Raw genomic sequence first — 23,055 nt, 5'->3', positions numbered from 1 at the left:
CGCTATAACACCCATGTTGGGACAGTTTCACTCACATTTTAATTCAACTCTTTCACCAGCTCCCATATTCCAGGGCTATCCAGATTGTATAGGTGTATCATAGGTAGAGAGGAGTAGTCCCTCAAGTCCCCCTCCTTGGGCTAGGGGCTCCTCCACCTCAACCTTCTGTCAAGTAGCAGGTCTGAGGGAACTCACAGAGACTGTCCTGGTCATGCGGCCTTAACCTCAGAAGGAGGCGGAGCTCCCTGGTTCATGCAGTGTGATGTCAGCAGGAGCCTGCAGTGATTCGAAGGCCTCTGTGGGATCCACATGTCTATCACTTCTGAAGGCCTTCAACATGCTCTTGGGAGTCATATGAACCCTTCCCAATCTGTACATGTCTCTTAACATTATCAGTAATCAGGTAAGTGAATATTCATCTCACAAGGAAAAACCCTGCTCATTTATTGAAAAGCACTAAGAGCCGACTTTGTTTTTTAGGTCAAAGTACACTGGTATTGGTGAGGAAGGAGACTCCTTTTGCATTGCTAGTGGTATATTCACTTCAGAAATCATTTTGGCAATTAATTTAACAGTAGCACATCTGACTACCTTAACATTCTGTGCATGCATTCTTATGTCATGAAGAGAATTTCACAAGATATTCACATCAGCTTTGTTTTTATAACTGAAAACTACAATGTGAATATCCAATAACATCAAAATGAATAAAGTACAGCAAGCTATGAATTGAAATTCTAATAAAAACATAAAAACACTGCTCAGTAACCTCAGAATGATTGATTGGTGAAAGAAGGCAGAGAGGACAAATTTTGTCCAGTCATTACACACATTTGCAAAATATTAAAAGATACAAGACAGGTCAGTCTGTGCCTATCTGATACATGAGATAATACTCTGTTCCAATAAGAGTTGCTGTGGATCAGGAATCCAGGAGGCTTTTCTGAGGCTGCTACCATAGTAGATTGGTGCACAGAGCTACATACTCAGTGCACATGCCACTCGGGCAGAATTTGCTCTCAGGCTTTGTCCTTTGTGTACAGGAAGACTCAGGACAAAAGCCTAATGTCTCCTCTGTCTGTTTTCCCTTTTCTCAGTCAAGGTTCATCAGCCTCTCCTCAGGGAAGCTGCAGAGATAGCAGTGAGTTCTTTGGAGCCAGAGATCCAGAGAGGGACCAAAAAAAAAAAAGAAAAAAAAAAAAAGAAAAAGAAAAAACCCACCATACTGGGGAGAACAAAGGAAAAGATCAGGAGATTGGTCACAATTATTTTGCATGAACCTTAGTAGTACCATCACATAACCTCTGCCATATTCAGTTATTTAAGAGTGAGTCAGGAACTGGGGAGAGAGCTCATGATACAATACTTGCTTACCATGCATGAGGCCCTAGGCTCAATTTCAGCACTTCTGATGCAAAATTAAAATAATAATAATAATAATAATAATAATAATAATAATAAGCCACAAAGTTAGGACCATAGGGCTGGGGATTTAACTCACTGGCATAAGCACCTGCCTTGCAAGCAGGCAGTTGTGAGTTCGATTCCCAGCACTGATAAAAAGGAAAAAGACAAGAAAAAAAAGTTAGGACCATAATATAGGCAACAGGCTACTCAGGATATGGCCATCACAAGATGAACTTTCAGCTACTGTGTAGGAGCACAGGCCATAGACCTGGTGGCTCACACAGGTGTGAATATAGGAACTATGGATTTAGATATGGGGATGTAGCTCCATCCATAGTGCTTGCTCAGCCTGTGTGAGGTCCTGATTTGAGTCCACAGCACCAACATATAGAATAAATTGAGATGCTTAGGGAAAATATGGATGGCTGAATCAATGCATTTCCACACTCTCATGAAGCCAGCAGGGAAACATGTCCAGGAGATGAGTCTCATTTCTACCACCACACAGCAGGAGCCAGCATTTTGTGCACTGTGTTCCACCTCCATCCTACCCTTTACTGGATTTCAATTCTAATTCTGTGCTCTATGTATATGTGACACCAGCCCACAGATTTTTCAAATGTTATCTCACATCACTGATCATGTTCCCAGATGGCAGATGCCAGGATGACCTCCATAGAGCACACTAACACATTGGGAAGCTCCTGAGAGGCATGGTGTCTGTCTAGGTTGACATAAGAAACCAAAAAAACAAGTTTTATCCAAACCCCTGACTTTTGCATCAGAGCTGAGACCCTGCCTGCACTGCTGTTTTTTCTTAGCCATGGGAAATATTTGCATCCTGTCAAGGATCCATCACTTGGGTGAAGAAGTTGTTGTTTATTGTGAAGGACAATGGAGAGTCATTCTGTGGGATTCCCTATTATCCAGAGCAGGAATTTCTGTGAGATATCATGGTCCACACAGAAATCATGCAGGAAGCTGGTGGGTGCATTTAATTATCAATTTACTAGGCTCTGACAGATGTAATGACCAGATTAAACATAAACACTGTTGTCTTGTGCTTTAATGTTGTGCAGGCCACACAGCCACCCCGGAGAGAACACCATGTAATACCCACATTACTGTGAATGTGCCTAACTTCCTGGCCTCTGTACATGCGAACACATAATAGGGTAAGGGGAGTTCCTCTAAGGCACACAGAATGAGGTGATGCATCATTATATAAACTGAAGATGGAGGAAAGGCAGGCAGAACCCACACTCTCTGTCCACTCACTTTACAGATATTTATAGTACAGCACCCCTGTAGAGTGACCATGAGTAGAGTAACACTGCAGACACCACTCTTGCTCAGAGACAACAGGGCACAATGGTTGGAAAGGGAGGTGTATGTCAGGCTTCCCTGAAGAAGGAAGGACAGGTGGTCACAGCACTATTAGGGACTTCTCTCAGCATGTGAGGACCTCCTGGGCCTGCACTACCCCATTCAAGGCAAAGAAAAGGCTGGGGCAGGGCTCTGCAACTGCACCAGGAGGTTGATGTCCAAATTTATAAGATTCCCAGTTGAGTTAGACCAACATGAGCTCACAGAAAATGAGACCTGAAGTCAGATGGGTTTGACCTGGGTCTGTGGGCCTCTGGGGAGTGCATGGGACACTTTAGACAGCCAAAGACTCCAAGATTTGGGGCCTCCTGCAACACTGAGACATGCAGAAGTGAGTAGATCAAAGAAGAATGGGAAGCTTTCCTGGGGTGGATTTGTGCACAGAACTGTCTGTGACAGGCACTGGGAATTCTAGGGCTTGCAAGGAACAAGGATTGCTGGTGATTTTTCTCCTTCTGCTGACACAGGGTTGTACCTAACTGAGCTCAAGTCCCACATGCAGAGTTTATGCTAGATCCATCTCCAGTAACCTCACCAGCTTTGGGATCAAAGTAAAAACTAAGGCCAGGCAGCCAGTGTTGAGAAATTCTAGAGCTGAGGCTTTTACTGGCTTCACAGCAAGCATCCTGAACTCCACGTAGGCCACTCCTGCAAAGCACCTGCCTTTCCTTTCCCCTCTCCTTGTACACCTTGTATTATTTTAAGTTTACATTTCTACTACTAAGTCTGTAATTCTTCTAGACATAAAATTCTAGTACAATCTACCTTTAAAGATAAGATACCTTTTGTTTCATCATGTTCAATTCAGTAGAATATAAGTACATCATCTATTTGTACAATTTCCACATCTGTTGATTTCTAGCTCTCTACTCAGTTTTGGACCCACCCATACCCCTGTCCTCTCCTGCTATACCCCACCCACCTCTGACCTTTTTCTCACTGCAATTTAGTACTCTGGGTATTTAATAATCATTTATCAGATTCTGTTCAGTCAAATTTTACTGGAAGACACTGGCTGCTGTTGCTCTTTGATAGAAGAGAAAACCCCAGGTAGACATTCTATCAGGAAAATGTAGATACCATTGTGTATCTACACATCTTTTCATTTTGGGAAAGTGTTCCCATGACTTCAGTGATAGAAGGGAGCTAGAAAGGTCTGATTCATTGCATTTGAAAAACAGATACTAGTATAATGTAGAAACTACAGCAAGAAACCTTTCCTTACAAGCTATAGTCAGACAGATAGTTTGTGATACAGGTGTAAAAGAGGTGTCATGAGTCCATTCTGTGAGAGATGAAAAATTCTTATAAATCAAAAGAGAATCACCACAAGTGACCAACAAGGGCAGAAAACACTGAGCCTCCAAAGCTGATTCATGCAGGCACACATCCCTGAGATGTGCTGTGTCTCCATCTGATGGCAGGTTTTAAGGCAGGTCCTGAACAGCACTGGGGAGAACATGGGGGGCAGAGCAGAGCCCCATCTGGCAGCTCCATCAGAGTGCTATGACTTACAGAGGTTTATGACTTACAGAGAGCTGCACAACTTTGCAAGATTTCTTTTCAGGAGTTTGATTCACAGCTGTTTGAAGCAGGAAGGAACCAGGACCATCCCTATCTTCCATGTAAAGGGTATGGGGCATCAGTGTAAGCCACAGGATGCACTGAAAGCTGGGGGGTGCTGAGATTGGTCTCCCTGTGTCCACAGGAAAAGAAGCCAAGGAATCTGATCATGAAATAATACATGGGTGTGAGAATAAGGATCTTGGTTTTCAAAGTGAAATGTCTCTGACATAATGGGGTTCTGTCCTAGATTCCAGATCTCCCAAACTAGTTAATGGTGGAGGTTAAATAAAAAGTGAAAAATTATATGATTTGTAGGGCTCCACTTTGAGGGTAAAGACAAAGGATTCTCTGTGTCAGTCCACTTATATTAAGACCAAGGACAAAGGGCAGAGAAACTGAGGTAAGTACAACCAATGAGCAGGACCTTGGGAGTCACTTCAAGGATATCTCCAAGTAATGAATCAAGTCAATTCAGTAGCACTGTCTTATCATGAAGACATGGTAGAAGTGAGACTGTAGGAGTAATCTTTGCTTCTGCAGGTCTACCTAGTTAACTGGTGTTGGAGCCAGACTGTCCACAGCCTTATCTTGCCTTTTGAGGTATCTCTGGCCTCACAAGCCACTACAGGCCTCAGCCAGGACCTGTGATTCATAGAGGTTCACTTACTATGAATCAGCTCCCATCTCCAGGCAAGGGGCCTGGGCCTAGGACAGATTGACAGCTAAACATAGAAAGCCAATTAGTAAAATTTAAATCCTTCTCAGAGCCGCTTCACCTCCTAGTGGTTTCCAACATGACATCAAGGTACATCCACACATAGACATGTAAGAATCTATGTCCAAGAATGATGTCTCAGCACTGTAGTTCCTTGTGGTGACCCTGGCTCAAAATAAAAAAAAAAATTTTTAAAACAGAAGTTAGTGTAGATCACTGCAAGGCCCTTGTCATAGTTTATATCTGTGGCCCCCAGGCCTCGTGAGTTTATATTACGCATTTGTGACTGATTCATTTTTTATCCCTTGGACTGGGGGTGTGAGTGCTACACTGACCTAGGGGTGGAGCCAGGATGTGATGTAATGGCAGAAAGAAGGCCTGTCTTGCTCTTTTGCCTGTTTCCTCCTTGCTGTTTGTAGCAGCCATGAACCTCGGCCCTGCCATGCCAGCCTGCCTTAAAGCCACCTGAGTATGGACTGAAACTTCCAAAAATTGTAAGAAATAAACCTTCCCTTTCCCAACTTCTGGCATCAGGTATTTTGTCTCAGCAAACAGTACAAAATAACTAAGACAACCCTGCTTTCAATTCCTAGAATTCAGTTAAGGAAAAAACAAACAAACAAAAAAACCAAAAAACTGGGAGCAAGGGGAAGGCCTGCAGAGTACCACTGCTTGGGCTTTCTGAAGAGCAATGTGCCCCAAGTACCTTGGGCCTTCACACCTTTCTTTGGCAGTCTGATTTTAAAAAATGATCAGTTCCACGAGGGATGGTGAAAGGAGGACGTTCACCCAAGAATACAAAATCTCAATCACGGTGGAGAAGAAATTTTGAATACTCTACTAAACATTATGGTGCCCACAGTTAATAAGAAGGACAGCTTTCAAAACTGATAACTAATGGGATTTGCAGTCCTAGTAACCGTGAAGGAATTTGTAGATTAGTAAGGTGGTAGGTACATTAACTAGATTGATTCTTAGATTAAAGGCACATTTTTATCCCATAAATATACACAATTATTGAGAATTTCTAAGTAAGGTTAGCCTGTACCTGTACTCCCAGCACTCTTGGAGGACCACAAGTTTAAACACAACCTGTGGAACTGAGTGAATTATTTAGACCCTGTCTCAAATATAAAAAACAAAATAAAAGCAAATTTTAAAAGTGCAGGGTCATACAGCTCATGCAGAAATCCCCAGGATCACTAAACATAGAATATAAACTGCATAATATGAAACTGCATACCTCATACTAGTTTTGTACTATGCAGTTTTAGAGTATATAGTTATATAAATTATACTATAGTATATAAATATACCATAGTTTCATGGTATATAAACTGCATAGTATGAAATCTTTAATCTATTTCTAAGGGTTTTCATATTTTCTTTATTAGTATCTACTTGTGCTACATTAAAATAAGAAGAAAAAGTGTTTGTTCATTTTGTTCTGAGGTAAGGTCCTGCTATGTACTGCAGCCTGACCTTGAACTCACCAAGTATTTCAGGCTAACGTGGCACTCCCTGTTGATGCACCTGTCTAACCCTCCAGAGTGCTGCGATTACATGCATGAACCACCATGCCCAGCAAGAAAATGTTTTTTTAATTTTATTTGAAAGAGAATGAAGCCAAATGAAACAAAACAGAATAGAGACAATCAAAATAAAAAGAAGAATATGGTACATCACTTAAAAACAAAATCCAACAGTAGGTTGTGCGGCCTGTCTCTCAGTCTGCACAGAAAATGACTCAATATCTTTCTGAACTCCAAATTTTACAAGATAATTGGACAAATACCTAGATTTTGAAAGATGTAAACATGGCTTGTTTAGGCACCAGTTCATGTCAAGTGTCAGGGAAAGAACAGAGAACTCTGAATTAGTATTTCCAAATTCTGGAATTTATCCCAAGAAAAAATGATATATGCTCAATGCAATTTTTCTAAGAGGAACTAGACTTTTGTACATGGTCAGTAACAGGATAACTAAGTAAACCTCTACCTATGCATATAATATAAATATTCAACACTATGCAAATATATAAATGATATGAGCAGAACTGGGTAGTAATGGTTAGAGACAGCCGAATATGGACGATGGGTACTCTGTAGCAAGGTTCAATTATGTGGGTGAATTATTTTTATTTGTGGATTTAAATTTTTAAACCCTACTGATCACACTTTGCCTTGTTGTCAAAGCCCCGTGCTGCATTCAGTCTCCTCACAAAACCTAAACACCCAAGAGGCACCAATATTAAAAGAAGCAGAAACCCCTTATCAATGGAAGGGACTTGAGCCAAAGCATGTGCAGGTAGAATAATAACTGCTATCTTACTGTAATATCTTGGTCCTCTCTCAGTCTCTGCAGGGAGGAGCTCGGAATGGAATGAAATCCTCATTTTGGGGGTAAATGTCCTCGGCTCAGCACAGCCAGGCTCAGTGACAGCAGAGGCCATGTGAGACCTGAGCTGCCTCCCGCAGTTCCCAGGCAGGGGCCAGGGACTCCGGATGGCGCGCCAGGCCTGGCTATGCTGACCCCTGAAGGAGAGGAGGGAGGAAGGGAGTGAGGGGCCTTGCGGGCTGAGGCCGGGTCGCCCCCAGAGCCATGCCTGCTGCCCTGGGCCCGCGACCCCGCCAGCAGGACTCCCCGCCGAGGCACCTGCGCCCGCTAACCTCGGGGCCACCGGGCCGCGCCGCCCCTCACAGCCAGCTCCCGCCCGCCTACCTGGCCCAGACCCAGTCCCGGCGCCGCCGCAGGTGAGGCCGCTGAAGAAAGAGCATTCAGGTCTCCAGAGGGCTTCCCTAGCGGCAAAATGGCGACTCCGTGCACAAGACAGGCATCCACTGCGAAGGCGAGGCCAGGGCCGGCACGGGATTGAGTGGGATGTGCAGGCGCAAGGCGAGGGACAGTCCGTGGGCATGGCACGCGCAGGTTGGGCCTGGTGGAATGTAATCTTCGCTTGAGACCAGTGGTGGGGTTCAGTGGCTTGGGAGGCGGGGCAAGGGGCGTGGCTAGAAAGTTGGGACCCATTAGGTATGTAGTCCTCCTGTGGCGGGGGGGGGGGGGGGGGGAGCGGGTGAGGAAGGGGGCATGGCTTTGGGGGTTGGGTCAGGCTGAATGGAGGTGTGGTTGCAGGTCTCTGAGGAGGCTTGTGGGAGACTCTGAGCCCCAGGCCTGCTATGACAGGAAGCAGAGCAGTGGACTGAGTCTAGGGCTTGGAATTTATGGATGTCTGGACTCAAATCTTCCCAGGCCTGACACCTTAGGCACACTGCTTCTCTTCTGGGAGCCTCAGTTTCCACTATTGTTATTCTCCTATTATTTCGCTTTGAAATATTGTGGTGTTTTTCCATTAAAAAAACAAACCGTTATGAAAGGCAATACTCATCTCTTGGCACTGCTGTGAAGATCCAATGAAGAGCTCTTCCCATGGTTCCTAGCATATAGCAAGTGCTCAGATACAATTGTTATTTGTGTTGTTGTCCTTTTATTACAGAGAAATGAGTGTTTTCGGTATCCATCATCTGATTTCTTTATATCTTAAAAGTATCTTTATATGGGGGCTGGGGATTTAGCTCAGCAGCATAAGCACCTGCCTTGCAAGTAGGCGGTAGTGAGTTCGATCCTGGTACCGATTTAAAAAAAAGTATCTTTACATGTTAATGTAACATATTAATAAGCATATGTAGCACTTATAGGTGTCAGGCCAGGGCCCCTTTGAGACGCTTTACATATGTTAATTCTTACAAGAGTGTGAGTTAGGAATTATCTTCATTTTCATAGGTGTGTGAGCCTACACACCAACATTAAATACCTTTTCCAATAACAAAGCAGTGGACAGAATTTTAACACAATGGACCCAACACCAACATCTCTGTTAACTAATCCATAATTAGCACAGCACCGCTGCAGTTCTGCTTTGGATTTTTCACATGAGTGAGGCATGAAATTGTGCATGGGAGGTTGCACAGGTAGCTAGTAGTAGTTTGTGTCAGGGTTCACTAGAGGATCAGATTTAATTTGTGTGTGTGTGTGTGTGTGTGTGTGTGTGTGTGTGTGTGTGTGTGACAGATAAAGATTTACAAAGGAGGCTTAGGAAGGCCATCTGCAGAGTCAGGTGGAGAAGAATGCAAAAGAGCCAGGTGCTTATTGGAGATGCAAAAGGTCAACACGTAAGTCTAAGGCCTGGAGCTCACAGCAGAGTCCTGGGAGAGTCTATGGCAGGAAGCCGAACAATCTGTGCGAGGATCCTGGAAATGACACCTAAGTTGATGGCAAGGACTCAAACTCTTCTGAAGAGGCAGAAGCCAGACTTTCTCCTTTCCCTGTTTACTGCCTCCAAGATACAGGACTGTTCGTTGCCCACCACACACAGGGAAGGTCTTCCATCTTCAATGAGTCAGTAATCTACACACAAACACAAAACTGTGATAAAACAATCACCTAGGTGTTCTTTGCTTGTTGGCTGTTAGTTTTTTGAGACAGGATTTTCTTTGGAGTTCATGCTGGCCTTGAACTCACTGTGTTGCTCAAGTTAGTCTCAAACTCAGATTTTGCTGCCTCAGCCTCCCAAGTGCTGAGTTTACAGGTATGCACCACCACACCCAGTTCCTCCTTCATTTGAATGCACTTATTCCATCATTCTTGCCATTTTCTTCTGAATCAATTCTGGAAGTCCTCTTATAAGGATCTTTAGTTTTGCTTTTGTGGCTGCCTCAAGGTCTTGAATCAGTTCAAACTATTCACCTTTCAATGACCATTTTGATTTTGGAGAAGAGTCAGAAGTCACAAGGGTTCAGATCTGGTGAATAAGGTGGATGAAGACACACCATAATGTATTTATGAACCGCTCTTCCCATTGGATGGCACTCAGCAGCAGTACTCACTATATTTTTTATCACAATTTGTAAAGACACTCGCAAAAGAGGACTTCCAAACTGCTCCAAAAATTGCAAGAACAAATGGAGAAGTGTGTTTGAAGCGAGGAGGTGTATTTTATTTAGTTTATTTTCAGAATGTGTTTCTTAAGGAGGATTAATGAGTATGTATCTCTTATTGTAGTAAATTTAAAGAATTTGAATGTGAGCTGTATATTTTCATCAGCCCTGGTACTTCTTCCTTGAGTTTATTAAGTAAACATCTGCATATTTAGTGTCATTTATACAAAATGATTGGGAAAAGAAGTGTTTTGAATTTCTGATTTTTTATTTATTGAAGAACTTGCATAGACATAATAAGTTATTTTTAGGATGGGACTCAAGTCTAAACATGAAATTTATTTATAGTTTATATATACTTCATACTCCGAGCCTGAAGATAATTTTATACAATATTTGTATTAATTCTGTGGTTAACATGTGTATTGTGTTGTTTCTCTGGTGTGGGAAACTGAAAATGTAGATAAGGACTAAAATAAAATAGATATTTGAACATTTTCTAATGAGATGGGGAATTATGGATGGAGGAGGGAGAAAGAAAGAAGGGAAATTAAAAAATGATGAGAAAAGAAGGAAACAAGCCTTCCATAAATAAGGAGGGGAAGGGAGTTGAAGGAAAGGTACAGGAAAAAAAAAAGATTCATATCATGTATGGTACAAATTTCCCACAGTTAACATGATTATTATTTACATCTAAAATGTACCAATAATCTTAATTAAATAACATTTTGTGTTTGAAACAAAATTTCTTTTTGTGGAATTTCTCAATTTGGCACTACATCAGTAGTCAAAAGTTTTGGATTTTGAAGCATTTCAGACTTCAGATTTCAGATTAGGAATTTTCAGCCTATACTTGGAAAGTGATTTGATAAATATCCCCCTACCTCAGTAGACCTTAAGCTTCATGCTGAGAGTATGACAGCAGTCTCTTTGCCTCTACTGGTGTCATAGTTTATGTCTGTGCCCCTCCCAAGCATCATACAATAATGAATGTGGCCAAATCCAGTATTTCTGATTGGTTCATTGTCTAGCACTCAGATTGGTGGTATGAGTGCTACACCTGCCCAGGAGTGGAGCCAGCATACAGTGTACCTGAGGGAAGAAGGTGTGTCTCTCTCTTTTGCTGTTCATGCTTGCTGTTTGCAGCCATGATTAACTGCTTCCCCTCAACCATGTCACTTTGTCTTGGAGCCATCTGAGTATGGACTGAAACCTCTGACCTGTAAGAAATAAACCTTTCCTTCTTGCATGTTGGGTGTCAGGTATTTTGTCTCAACAACCAATGAAAAGTAACTCACACAACTGGTAATCAGTGTTTCTCAACTCAATACCTGACACAAGAATGGAGCGCTCTTGTTGACAGAAAGAAAACCAGCAGTAGCACACAATTATAGATTTGTATCACACAGAATTTCACTACTTCCAAGGCTCTGCAGTGAAATGAGGTCTCATCAGTTTTCCTCTCTGTATGCACTAAGATTTTCATTTCTTTTGCTTTATTATAGCAAATAATGCTCCTCTATCCATGTTCCATTCTCCCTATGGTCTTAAAAATCAATTGTAAGCTGTTATACAGTCTCATGCTGGGCATGGAAGTCAGGACCTCCTGCATGCTAGGCAAGTGCTCCACCCTCAAGATACGTTGCAGTCCTCCCTTTCTTATTGCTGGACTTTAGGCCATGGGAATGTACTGCAGTTTTAGCCCCAAGCTGACTGAAGTTTTTTGACAGGACACTGTAACCAATAACTACCCAACTGAGCCCAGTAAAACCAGAAAATTGAGTGCCAATTATAAAATTTTGCAATAAGGCACTGAGTTTGAGAATGCTTTTTTATACAACAATGGCTAATGAGCAAGATAGGAGCAAGAGAGGCACTATTCACAATAACCAAGGCAAGCAATCAGTCTAGGTATGTGTCAGCAAGAGAATGGGCAAAGCAAAAATGGCATGCACATGTGCACACATGCAGGCACACACACACACCCTATTCAACCATAAAGAAAAATGAAATCCAGTCATATGCAGAAAAATACAGGGAAGTGGAGGATATCATGTTAAACAAAATAATTCAGAAAGACAAATACTGCATGTTTTCTCTCATATGTGAATACTAAAAAGTAAAGTAGAAGAGGGGCTATACAGGCCTGGGAGGAGAGTTAGCATAGAGTGAGAAGATGGGAGAGGGCTTGACAAACTTGACCAACACACAGTATATGCATATATGAAAATATCGTAATGAATCCCCTTACTCTATACAACTAGTATGCATCAATAATTATAATGTGTAAAAAGGAAAAGAGATGGAACAAATTTTAAAGCATGTGGGCAGGTACACGCTAATGCATACATTGCTTAACCCCTTGCTAATGCCATGCACCTGGGGGCTTTGCAGATAATAGGAGTGCAGTGATTGCTGGGAAAACATCGTTGGCCATATTCAAGGCTCAAACACTTGCATGTGGAACATGAATCAAGAGGCCCAAGGCTAAGAAGCTCGCTATCATTTGATAGAAGGTCCCCTCCCCCAAGTCATGTACTATAGCAAAAAGATCCCCTGCCTTCATATGGCAGGGAGGTAGCTGCCAGACACCAGGAACAAGGTCTGCATGCTGACTCTCCTATTGTAGAAATGACCTTGTACAGATCTGGTCACTTTTCCACACTTAGTTTTCTCACTTACAAATGATCACTTATGTTAGCAGCAGTATAGAGAATGGAGGTGAGAAACAGCATTTCCACGGTGTTCATGAGTTAGAGGTGGCCAGCAGAAACTGTTTTGCATCATCTTCTTCAGCCTTGCATCTCTGGCCATCAAGGATGAAGAACAAGGCTCTTGTTTCCCTAAGGAAAACAAGAGGACAATGAATTGTCCTGCAGTAGGAGTCAGCAGAGGCCGAAATCAGGTCACCATGCTTTGAAGTTTCATCATTGAATCTTCTAATTTTTTTTTCTGTTTGTCTCTCAATCATTGTTTTGGTAATTATGGTAATATTTACATATTTCAAAAAATAAACAAGGAAAAAAATTTAGAAATATTTGCTCTTTTTCTATGTTGAGAGGTAACTATATTTGGTACATTTTTTAGCCTCCCTTTTCCTGTTAACAATTGATTGTAGATGTGGTTCCAGGGTGATTAATTTAGGTTTACATCACTGTAACAGGAATCAATGAAATAGGAATTAGGATTCTACCAGGCATTAAGGGCAGCAGCCCCAAAATGGAGTCAGGAAGTCCAAAATGGAGCCTGCTGAGTTGTGACATTCCAGGGACCTTACACAAACATCTGCTGACTGTCCTGCAGTTTTTTGGGACCTGTCCAGAGCATGATCATGCAGGACATTGGCTGAAGGGTACATGGGCTGTGCATGGGCACTGTGTGAACACTTGTTGGCCTGTTTTGTGGACTCAACGAAGATTTTGTTGGGTGAGGTAACAAAATTAGAGAATGTACATGTTGAAGACATCAGCAACAGTGGTAGGCAGAGTGGAACAGAGCAGAAACCCACTGTTCATGATGTATAATTCTTACACAGGTTGTTATCTCATATTTACATTCTTGTGCAGTGCTCTAAGTTGTTTATATGAGTTCACCTGTGCTAAGTCATGGTTACATAACTGTACCCCACTGTGTGCCTGTGCAGACAAGCAGGGTCATGTCCTCAGTTTTCTTTAGATGTCCCTGAACTGTGAAGCAGTCTGAGTGGTTCCGCACAACACTACATAGATTGAACCCTGAAAAGTAGGTAGTCTTCCATAGGGTAGCTCTTTTCTAAATCCATTAACAACTTCTAGATAAAGACTCCCTCATGGGTATCCTACTCAGAACCCCCTCCTTGCTGGTGGGAATTTTACTCCCTTGCCTTTACATCTATCAAAGAGGAGGAGGATAAGGGGTAAATTGCTTGTGAAGTCCCCAAAGACAGCAGGGAGGCAGACCTCAGCACATCAGCAGCAGCAGGCAGCAGGCAGGAAGAATTGTGTCTTTATCGTCCAGCCTCTGTATATGTTGTTATGTTTACATTCTTGCATGCTGGCTTCCCAGTGGTGCCACAGGCTGATGACCAAGCCTCTACCACAAGGACCGCTGAGGGACAATTACAATTCAAAGCCTCCCACACACAAACAAGAAGCGTTTCTCATGTGTGCATCACTCAGGGGTCAACACTGGTGTCCAACTCATGTTTCCTGCACTTCCTTCCCCTCAGTGGGCCACTGCACTTCTTACAGCAGAGGAAAAATAATTTTTACTAATTATTCAATATCAACTACAAAAAATAGATGTCTAAAGAAATGGTACATGGGAAACCATGTTGAAATTCAGGTGCACCCCCTCAAGGCAGCCCCATAAAACAAATGCAGTGAAGTTTGTTGCAGAGGATTCCCAGAGTTATTTTCAGAGACAGCTCCATGATTACACAGACTCCTGAGTCACATGTGCATCTGACTGTTAGTTAACAAGGATGTTCCTGCATGAGAGGTGTTAGAGGAGTGAAGATATTCATTTGTTTTCTAAGTCTAAGGAACATCCTTTAGTTTCACCTTCAGCGGGTTTGCATACCATCCTGTAGCCATTTCCTGACTTACCTCAGAAAATCTTAGCTTTCCTGATTTTGTTTTATTGTCTTTCACAGCCCTGACTCTTAAGGTTTCTAGTGGGTAGTGACATGTGTCACTTGCATTCGTGTCTGACAACTATTCTCTCCTTGCCCAAACTCTAGTCAGGATCCTCTGGTCACCTGACAGTGTTGGAGAAGTCTCCACAAAGAGGAGATGGGGACCTCCACTCGTCCCATGCCTGGTGCAGAGGTTCCAGCCTTGTCATGGAGGAGAATTGCTATGTATCCCTATGAGAGCATCAGGTAAATTTAGTAAGCAGATTCAATGATGCAGGCACTTAGAACAGAGTGCAGGTGTCAGAGAATGAGGCCCGTTATGGGCTAGGGCTGTGCAGCTTCTGTGTTATGGGGGATAGAAATCTGTGGAATTTGTGAATCTATAGAAGGCAGGGGCTCAAGTTACAGGCAACAGGCAATGGCCCATTTTCTAGGTAAAAGGCAAAAGAAAGCCCAGTTTAAGGCCTTATTTTATCTTGAAGACAGTGGATTTTTTTTTTTCAGTGAGTTTCTTGGAAGGAAAAAAAGACATTGTAACTTTGGATACATTTGTATCCTGAAACTGGGATTTCCCAGGAACAATCTCTGGCTATACCTGGCCTTCACATTTACCAGTCCTCTGGACACATCTCAACAAACCAAATTGTGCTGTCCCAGCAGCATTCCACTGAGACATCAGGTTCTGGATTCTTTACCTTAAACACAAGGCATTTGTAAAATTTCCTCCAGAACAAACATTCATATGGCCTAGTATAACACAAAGTCCCTGGGATGACCAAAAGTTAATCTAGTTTAAGTTAATCTGTTATCCATATCTGTGTCAAATGGGACCAGCAATCCTAGTTTTTTGAGGAATCTCCACACTGATTTCCACAGTGGATGCACCAGTCTATGCCCCCACCAGCAGTGGAGAAGCTTCCTTTTTGCCCACAACACCTCTAGCATTTCTTATTGGTTGATTTCTTGACATAGACATTCTTTTCAGGGTGAGGTGGAATCTCAGTGTTGTTTTAATTTTTCACCTATATTTATTTCATATTTCTCACTGTCAGTTCATTTTTGGCTTCTGTGTTCATATCTGCATTATCCAGTTTTAGCAAGTGTCCTGCTAAGGCAGTTGGCCACAAGCCTCCATCCCTGATGTCTGATCACCCTTAACATCTGATTGGCTCCTCATCCTCCACCATCACGCAGCTCACACCTGTTCAGCCTGGCTTGCCCTCTGCAAGCATTCCATTAGGCTTTCAGGAAACAGCTCCCTTCCATCTGCTGCTCACTCTTAGTGTTGTCAGCTCCCTGACCTGACTCTGGCCTGCAGCTCTGCACCCCTAATTTTCCTAGCTGCATGTGGAGTTCTCTGTCCTCCACTGGTGAACCCCTCACAGTGGCACCTGCTTCTTTCAGCAAGGTCCCTATATTGTGAGAAACTTTTGACAACACAAATGGGGCCCAAAGTGGTGGCACAGAGGACTGTGGCAACTTCCTGAATGAACTAAGTCAAGAAAACACTGGGTGTAGCTTCTTACTGCTTCCATGGTTGGTTGTACTGTTCCCGTCCCAGGACAATTTTTGTTGAGTACAGGAGAGTGTCAGGTACAGAGTTAAGACTGCATATGTTTAGGGCATACAAAAATAACAAGTGCTCTCTGTCACACAGTGTACATCTAAAGGTTAGACAGCAGTAAAATATTTCAACATCTCTTTAAAGTTGGTCATGGTACTTAAAGTTTGATCTAAATCTACAGGAATTTATTAAATAAGCATTCTGTTATTGCATAAATAATGTATAATTGTATTGGTTAATAACTATATATATATATATGGTCGTTAATGCTCTATCCTAAATTTATTAGATTTCTACAGATGTCTGTTAAAAAATCTAAATTTTGCCTAAAGTGTAAAATCTAAGTAAATGTACACAGTCTTTACATGGCATAAAATTAATTATTGCTAACCTCATGGTATATCAAATACATTTCTTTTATCAAGGATGTAGGGTTTTATATGATATAGCATGTGAGAAAGACATCTTATCGTATTGATGACTCTAAACTACAGTAGTAGGTGAGATCTAGGGTATATAGGATAGATGGCAACCAGAGGAAGCTGATTAGGTTGATGACTTTGTCCCACTCCGTTTGTGTGCACATGCGGGTTTGGGTCAGAGAGATGCTGTTTTCACAAGGTCCCTAAAGTGATGTTTGAACAGTGACTGGGCTTGGTTGGTTGGCTGGCTTTGTCTTCTGCAAAAAGTATTAACCAACATCCCTCTCACTCAGCCCAACTAGACCAGGAGCCCTCTCTTGTCCAGCATTGTAGTTCACAGAATGGCCAGGAGGTGGCAGCGGAGCAGCGAGTCAACTTTGACAAGTTTTGTAGGAAGGCAGCAAGGAAAGTGAAGCTTTGGTAACAAGGAATAATAAAAGAAAACGTTGAATTCAATGAGATTTCATAAATGAAATGAACATTCACCTTTTATGCTCTTTTCTGGCTGCTTCTCCTCTCTTCCCCCAAGATAAATCCTATCCAGAGATTAGTTTGTCCTGTTTTTATCAGTTATACATATGCATGTTCATTTATATCCATATATGTACTCTTACAGTTTGTGTTTTTTGAGGGTCTGACTTTTTCATTTATCTTTATGTTTGCGAGATTTACACACTGACTACTTCACAAAGCCATTACATTATGACCTGCTTCATGTAGTTGTAGATGTCTTTCTTCTCATGGCTCCGTGTTTCTCACCTTCATTTGTTCCTTCTCCTGGCCAGTCTCTTCTACTCTCAGGTTGATTGCCATCTTGAACTGTATAGTGAGACTCTGTCTCAAAAAGACAAAAATCCATTAAGTCAATGAAAACACTGGGGATTGCACTTGTTACTGTGGATCATCCTCTGCTTTGGGGCCATTGTTTTCAGCTTTGAATTATATTAAATCTGATACATGAAACAGACCAACAGATGACTTGAGTATTGCATGTGTTGCTCTGAAATGAATGCAGCATGAGCCAACCTTTGACCAACTATCAGTGTGCATGCAACAGCCAAGATAACATTTATTGTGTGAAAGCATACCAAATGCAAACCTTCACTTTTCAATAAAAGGTTGTATCAGTGAAAGCTTTGTGACTGTGTTTTTCTCTCAAGCAAATTATGTCAATGGATGAGCAGTTTTTTCTAAACTAAAACATCATTTCAGTATTCAGATCTAGTTGCACTGTAGACAGTGCAATAAATAAGTGGGGTTTGGCTTGCAGTATGTGCCCTTGTTCTCTAAAAGGTTTCCCCTAACTGATCCAGGAGACCTGAAGGGTGAGGATTCCATGCCCAGGTCTCCTGTCTGGACTCTGGCACTCACTGGGGTCCCAGGCATGGACAGGGCATTCAAACAGGGTCTGATTCCTCAGCTCATGCAAGGCAGATCCCAGCCTGGACATCAGTTCATGGAAACTGTGAGAGTCAGCAACTAAGTTTGGGACACAGCCAATCAGAGTTCTGCTGAACTTGTAGGAGCAACAGCTGATTCATCCAGGTCTTTGCCCTAAAACACAGAAAGTGAAACATCCACACATTCACCCTGCAAAGGGTCAGCTTTGTGGGGCATCTGGGCTTCATTGGGGAGTGGGGAGCTGCAAGGTGTGGGTCACTAGGCTACTGGTTTACATGGTGTAGAAGGGGACAGTCTCTAAAGAGTTCACATCACAGCAGAACTGACCCTAAATTGGGTGTGGCTTGGATCCAGTCCCTCTTTGTTCCTACTGCCTCATGTGCCACACAAACCCATTAGGTGGAGTGTATTCTGAGGCTCCCCAGACCAAGGATCAGGGACAGCAGCTTGATTAAATTCTGTGACTGCTCCCTGTCCCAGAGGATCTCAGTGAGAAACCAAAGCCACATGTCCTGTTGATGGGGTTGTAAAATGGACTGACTGTTGTAGGGAACAACATAGCCATCCTCTCCAAATTCTATTGAATCGTTCTATGATTCAACAATTCTAAATATGTTTATACAGCTTAACGGAAATCAGGAGCTCAAGCAGATATATGCATTTCCATGTTCACAATAGGATTATTCCTAAGAGCCAAAACATGGGGAAAAAAACCCCAAATGGTGGATGAACAAAAGGTGCTATGTATATAACCTGCAATAGTACGTTAAGGGAAATAAAACAGAGAGAAAAGGAAATGTTATATGATTCCAAATATGTGATGGTCCAGAAGAGTCTATTTCATGGAGACAGACAGTATAATGGTATTTCTAGGAGTTGAAGGTAGTGAAATGATGCTATTTTGGGAGGATTCACAGTTTCTGCCCAGAAACAGAGTTTTGGAGCAGGACAGTGCTGATAATTGCACAAGGTAAATGTTCTTAACTCACTGACAAAATTAGTGGATTTTGTGTTGTACATATTTTAACATATTTTCAATAGCAGATAGGAGATGATAAATTGGACAGAAGAGATGAGTGGATTCAGGGACAATTTTTTGAAACCCCTACACATTTTGAGAAGTAATACTCTCCCAGGTCCTGATCATAACACACACCCCATATATCACTCAAAAGACAGAACTTACAGTTAAAACTTCCCGTCTCCTGACTGTGCACATCAGAGTCTTCACCGACACTCAGTAACATGTCTCTGATGGCTTCATTCTAAGCAGAGGGAGGAAAAGAAGCATTTGCGAAAGATCTCCATGACCAGTGATGTCCTCAGGAGGCTCCTACTCTATAAGTCTGTAGTGGGGTTAGGACCACTCCTTATCTGCTCTTCTTTCTTTATTAAGACAACATTCAATCTAAAATTCAGCATCTGTCCTGGAGCAAACAGCTCAGAGGCAATTCATGCACTCAGACCTGTGAGACCCTCACCATGCCTGGTAAAGAATACCTTCACCATCTCAGGTGGTAACCTAGGTTCATTAAACTGTCATTCTCCATTCTGCACGCTCAGCCATGAACCACTATTATGCTTCCTAAGGATTTTCCTGTTATGGATATTTATACAAATGGAAGCATAAAAATAATTAAACATTTACATTTGACAAAAAATTAATTTTATTAGTCACAAGAGTTCTAAATCATGAAGAAGACATGTAACAGTATGTTTGTACACAGCTCAGTATTTAAATGCATAAAAAAATTGAAAACAATTCCCACATCTGACATTAAAGTAAGTGTGAAATTATGGTAAATTCTACAAAATCTGTGTAGGTTGAAGCACCTATGTAAACATAAAAACAATTGTCTTGGTCAAGGTTTCCCATTAGTAGAACACAGAATCCAAGACACACAACTTGGAAGAGGAGATGTTTAATCTAGCTTATGGTTTCAGTGAAGTCAGTCCTGCCTGGTTTTAACATATTTTAGACAATAGATAGGATATGATAAAGAGGACAGAAGAGATGAGTGGATTCAGGGACATTTCTGTGACTCTCTGTTGACTTTTTGATAAGTAGTGTGCTCCCGGGTCCTGATCATAACACACATCCCATATATCACTCAAAGGACAAAATTTCAGTTGAAGCCTCCAGTGTCCTGACCGTGCACACTTGTTTTTTTCACCTACAGTCAGTAACACATCTCTGAGCCCTTCATTCTGGGCAGAGGAGGGAGGAGAAGAAGCATTTGGGAAATGTTTCCATGAACAGTTCTGTCCTCAGGGGGCTCCCACTCTACAGGTCTGTAGTCAGGGGTAGGGAGACTCCTCATCTGTGGTTCTTTCTTTATTAAGGTAAAAGTCAATCTAAAATTCAGCATCTGTCCTGGAGCACACAGCTTAGTGGCATTTCATGCACTCAGGGCTGTGAGACCCTCACCATGCCTGTTAAAGAACACTTCCGCCATCACCAGTGGTAACCTAGGTTCATTAAACTGTCATTCTCCATTGTCCACACTCAGTCACAGACCACTACCATGCTTTCTAAGGTTTTCCTCTTCTGGGTATTTATATAAATGGTATTACAAAAATAAATAAACACTTACATTTTAGAATAATACAGTTCCATTAGTCACAAAATCTCTAAATCAGGAAAGAATGCATTTAACAGCATATTTGTGAACATCTCATTTAAAAGGGTAAAAAAAATTGAAAACAATTCCAACATCTGACCAGAAAGTAAGGGTGAAATTATCGTAAATTCTATAAAAGCTGTGTAGGTTGAAGCATATATGTAAACATAAAAGCAATTGTCTCGGTCAAGCTTTCCCATTAATAGGACACAGAATCCAAGACCCACAGATGAGAAGAGGAGAAGTTTAATCTGGCTTATGGTTTCAGGGGAGTCAGTCCTGCCTGGTTCCAAGGCAGGGACACCACAGCAAGAGGGTTTGATGGAGCAAAGCTGCACAGTTCATGGTGGCCAGGAAACAGAGTGGAGGCACAGTGCCAGGGAGGAAGGGGCCAGAGACCAGATGGAGTACCTATAATCATTCCTCCATGACCCATACAGATGAGCTCAGAAGTACACTTTACTAATCCCTTGGACAGCTCTCAAGCCCATGAAGGTGACCATGAATAGTAATCATCACATAGCAGAACTTTTGTGATACTAAAATTGTATGTGATTTACATATATGCATATATACAGTATTTTGAGGTTATTTCCACCTTTAAAATTCTAACCAAAGTCAAAAAATGGTGAATTTTGTGTAAAAGAAATAAACTTTCCTTAGGTAAATTTTATAAAATCAACCCAAAAATACTGGAAAACATAAGAGCAGGGTTTAAAAATACTCACAGGAAGAGCCGGAAATCTTAATTCTGTTTTGAAGAACTACTCTGAAAGACAGTTAAACATTTAAGGCATGAAATATTCAACTTCACACTAAGTATCTTCCCCAGGGAAATGAGTGCTGCAGCTATACAAACACAAGAATGACTGCAGCAAACTTATTTTTAAGACTAAAACTGGAAACAATACACAAGGCCTCAGCTGATGGATGCATGAGGATTTGTGGTTCATTCACACAGTGGGATGTGATGGCTCGGCCACTGAGAGAGATCAGCACATGGGAAACCTCACGTGGTTATGAGGATTGAAAAAACTCTATTAGCCCCCCCCAAACAAAAACAAAAACACTCTATATAGTGGGTGGTCACAGACCTGTCACCTCTAGAAAATACAAAGTGATTCCCAGAGACAAAAAGCAGGTGCATTGCTTAGGATAGAAGGAAGCAATTGTATGGAGCCATAAGGAAAATTTGGACATGACTTATGAACGTATGAGAAGATGGTGCACTTGTCCCAGATGCTTCAGAAAGCTAACCTGGAAACACCCAACCATCATGGGCAGCTCAGGCCTGGACTCACCAGCCCCATGCCAGAGGCTCCCAGAGATAAGAGGTAGCCCAGGACAGTTATCCCTAGGCTCAATCACCAGCCACTCACAGACACTGAGTCCAGGAAAAGTTCAGATACTGGGAAGGTAAGTTCTTACCTGAGCAGTCCTTTGGAACTTGGCCACCTGTGCATTCAAGTCGTGGCCATGAGCAAGCAGCTGAGCCTCAGTTTACAACATTGAAAGAGGGGTGCTGAGTGGATGCAGAGTGAAGGGTAACTGAGGAGGAAATGGGAGCTCCTTGGCAAGGGGACAGCTGTGGCCTTAACCCCATGAAGCCCAGAGGCTATGCTGATTCCCAGGGATGATCTTTCACCCCCTTCACACTGACCCACACTTGCAGAAAGCTGTCCTATTCATTGGAAAGGAGATTGGAGATCGGGGTGTGCTCAGGACAGGAATTCTTGGGGATGGCAAAGTGTCCATGGCCCACAGGTATCATTGGAAAGTAGGTCGATGTCATCAAGCCACAAATACACATGAATACACCCTGTGTGAACACAGTTTTTCAGGTATTGTCCATGGTTCTGTAAGCAGAACAGGTACAAACACTGCCCTTTTGAGTTTTGATGTTCTTTGGAGATCACAAAGTCAGCATGGCAGTAGAACAGACATTGTTCACCTCAAAGTAGTTTTTTGGGTCCCAGGCCTCCCTAGATGTGGGTACAGACCATGCAGGAGGAGTTGTACAGAGGCAAAGAGAACTAGGCAAGGCATGTTTGACTGACCTAGACACTGCAGAAAAGCAGTACAGACACTGATGACCCCTCACTTCTCAGATATTCATGGAGCACCAGCCGTGAGTCCTTGAGTACAAAAACATGGCAGATATCAGTCTTTGCCTTTGCTGAGTTGACCTGCAGTGGGGAAGGACAGGGAGACACTGTGTCAGGCTTCCCTGAGGAAGGGAGTGGTGTCATACCACTAAGCAAGGACTGCCTCCTATGGAGCATTCTGTCAGCCTCTCAGGGCTCCCAAGGCCCACAGTGCCACACTGTAGTTGGGAGACAGTGGGAGCGGATCCTGCACTTGCTGGGCTAGAGGTCCAGGTGCCCTCCCTAAGGTTACTTATGTAGGTAGTGTGTGAAGAGAGGC

General features: G+C 42.4%; 2 long non-coding RNA genes across 2 annotated transcripts in view; both read right to left on the bottom strand.

Annotated features, from left to right (window-relative positions):
• Positions 1–10,266: 10,266 nt before the first annotated feature.
• On the bottom strand, positions 10,267–19,650 carry LOC134474648 (uncharacterized). Its single transcript, XR_010045514.1, has 3 exons — positions 19,197–19,650; positions 17,369–17,443; positions 10,267–12,851 (listed from the first exon to the last, which is right to left on the bottom strand). It is a non-coding gene; the product is annotated as an uncharacterized LOC134474648 (long non-coding RNA).
• A 137-nt stretch (positions 19,651–19,787) lies between these two features.
• LOC134474618 (uncharacterized) overlaps positions 19,788–23,055 on the bottom strand; it is a 34,832-nt gene continuing 31,564 nt past the window's right edge. The window contains exon 3 of the long non-coding RNA XR_010045494.1: positions 19,788–22,817. This is a non-coding gene — a long non-coding RNA (uncharacterized LOC134474618). The remainder of the gene's footprint in view (positions 22,818–23,055) is intronic.

This window comes from Cavia porcellus, unplaced genomic scaffold (genome assembly GCF_034190915.1).
Source record: "Cavia porcellus strain 051 isolate PalLab524CR breed Dunkin Hartley unplaced genomic scaffold, mCavPor4.1 scaffold_34, whole genome shotgun sequence".
Classification (NCBI taxonomy): Eukaryota; Metazoa; Chordata; class Mammalia; order Rodentia; family Caviidae; genus Cavia; species Cavia porcellus.
This window is presented reverse-complemented; position numbering and strand designations above follow the sequence as displayed.